General features: G+C 31.2%; 1 long non-coding RNA gene across 1 annotated transcript; it reads right to left on the reverse strand.

Moving 5' to 3' along the window:
* Nucleotides 1-728: 728 nt before the first annotated feature.
* LOC145033898 (uncharacterized) lies at nucleotides 729-2,114 on the reverse strand. The gene is made up of 3 exons (XR_013677768.1): nucleotides 1,763-2,114; nucleotides 1,484-1,657; nucleotides 729-1,124 (listed from the first exon to the last, which is right to left on the reverse strand). It is a non-coding gene; the product is annotated as an uncharacterized LOC145033898 (long non-coding RNA).
* Nucleotides 2,115-2,849: the final 735 nt, after the last annotated feature.

Below are 2,849 nucleotides of genomic sequence, written 5' to 3' on the forward strand. Positions count from 1 at the left end.
AAGTTTTTTATACAACAATACATACTAATTCGTTTGCAAAGTATATCTTGTATCAAATATCTAGGTTTAATTGTTGTGTTATGTTCTACGACAATTTTGAGAATACACTAGTTTAAGGATGTTGTTTGGTGCATCAAAACAGGTGGATGATCCGCCAAGAATATTTTTTGAGACTTTTATTTTAAATCTATTGTTCTATATATGTTTATCTTTTTACAATAAGTTTCATGTGTCCAGTAGAATTATGATCGCATATTCTGCCACTATTATTTTTATATAAACACTTTGTTTAACTTTATCGAGTAGTTCTACGGTTATTCATGTATTGCTCCTCTCTAATCACAAACATTCAATCAGAAAGCCAGAATTGAAGAGATAACATATATACACATATTAGTAGCCTCCTTTGGATTAAGATTTAAATTTCTACGTTAACCTTGGAATTTTTTTCATAAATGAAAAAAAATTTCAAATTTTATATATGAAAAGAAAAAAAGTCAAAATTTTATATATGAAAATCTACCAAGGTTTTTAAGTTTTTGAGAGTTTTTAAATGAAATATGTAGTGTTGATTGTTGTGTATCATGATTTTTATCTAATACATTTTGATTTTTGCAGATAGCTAGTTTAGTATTTTTTAGCAACAAAAATGGGGTTCAAAGTGGCAACAATCATACCAAAATGTTTTGGATCTGAAAAGAAGAAACGGATGGTGGTGGTTGGTGGTGATCGTTATAAACTTGATATTTCTTACATCACTGAGCGCATACTAGCAATGTCATTTCCTTCTGAGCTAATGAGATCGATGTATCAAAATCCTATGACACAGGTCAAGAAAATTTTGGAAAAAAGACATCCTGGACACTACAAGGTAACATAATTATTCACCAAACATGTTTGATTAAATTGGTAAGAAATCAAATTACTGTTTTCTCACATTGTTCAACCTTGTAGGTGTATAACTTGTCTACGGAGCAAGCTTATGATCCATCTCATTTTAAAGATCTTGTTGAAAGATTCCCATTTGATGATAATCATGCCCCATCACTCCAAATGATCAAGGAATTCTGTGAAAGTGTCCATTCATGGCTTTCAAGTGACCCAAAGAATATTGTCTTCGTTCACTGCATGGTAAGCATTCAAATTCTATAATTTTTTGGATTTTTCATATTCATGTAGATTATTTATTGATATAAAAAGTAAATATTTATTGAAAATTCAACAGGAAGGTAAAGGTCGGATAGGGTTGATGGTATCTTCTTACTTAGTTTACGCCGGCATATTAGCAGAAGAGACTCATCAGGTTTATGCGGATAAAGGGACAACAAAATATCTTCAAGTAAGTTTTAGTTTTTCAAATTTTCTTCCATTTATGACGATGAATATCTTAAAGGAACGTGTAAACAAAATCAATATCGAAATATGTGCAGGTGATGATTCCAAGCCAACGACGTTACGTTAACTACTGGCATAAATCTCTAACCTTTTCCGATGGCTGCTCACCAAAGGTCAACCTTCCAAAACAATGTAGCAAAGAGATCAGGAAGATTCGACTTTTTGACACCAAAACCATAGAATCAGTCTTCTTTGTTGTATCAGAAATGCAAGAGGTTGCTGGACAACGATATCGATCACCGGCAGTTGCTTACCGGAATTTCTGCAGAAAAAGTAGGAATGATGATTTAGGGAACTCGGAGATCGAGGAAGAAGAGCAACGTAACTGCCTTGACCACTACTTTAATGAAAAAACAATACAGGTTACCGGAGATGTTTGTTTGATATTCTACGAAAAGAACATTGGAGGTCGTCTCTTCTATGCTTGCTTTAATACCGCGTTCATTGAAAATGACTTGATGAAGGTAATTCAGTTGGTCTTGTTAAGTTTGAATGTTGGATGTAAATATATGATGGGATTCTAATTTTAGCCTTTTTGATTTTTTTTTTCAGTTTTCGATTACCGAATTAGATAAAGTTGGAAATAAGGGCAAGTCGATAGCCGGTGATGATTTCCGCGTGGAATTGCTTTTTAGTCCTGCGAACCGTAATACTATTGACTCGTAGTGATGGCAAAGATAGCTAAGGGGCATTTGCGTTCTTGCTTTTTGGTTTCTATCCATTTAACATTTGACTTTTAACTTAATGAACTTGGAATGTGTAAACTGCAATTCATTTATGATTTGTGTTGGACCCACAAACCGGATAGAGGATATTGAAAAATGGTGTAAATAGATATCTTTTGGTTTTACTAAAGTTTTTATTTATTTTTTTGTTTTTTGTTGATAATTTCTTTCAGTTCTTAAATGTAAACTAAGGCATATGGAAAATATATATATATATATATATATATATATATATATATATATATATATATATATATATATATATATATATATATCAATGAACTTTTATAAATTTGATTACTATACCATCCAATTATAGTTATCAAACAGTTGATCTAATAGAAAGTCATATCCATTTATGACATCAATTTCTGCTGTTTTGGCAGAAGTTGATGGCTGAGAGTCCTCCCAAACACATTCACCATCACGTTTATCAACAATTCCATGGTCTAGAAAATTCTTCTATAAAAAGATAATGAGACTTGTTTAAGGGATTTCAATATTAGTCAAATTCCTTCAATATACAAATTCAAGATGACTTCCCTAACTTGTCTTTACTAGTTTCTATTGCTTTCAAGTTTCACCTGCATAATTTTTTTTTTTTTACATTAAACACATATTATATATAGTTGCAGTATGGTAATAAAGAACAATTCATGGATTCCAATACCAACAAGCCATAATGCATAAGAATAGGTTCAAGTTCAATGTGCTTATGTAGAATATATC

The sequence above is a fragment of the Lactuca saligna genome, chromosome 3 (assembly GCF_052625555.1).
Source record: "Lactuca saligna cultivar CGN05327 chromosome 3, ASM5262555v1, whole genome shotgun sequence".
NCBI lineage: Eukaryota > Viridiplantae > Streptophyta > Magnoliopsida > Asterales > Asteraceae > Lactuca > Lactuca saligna.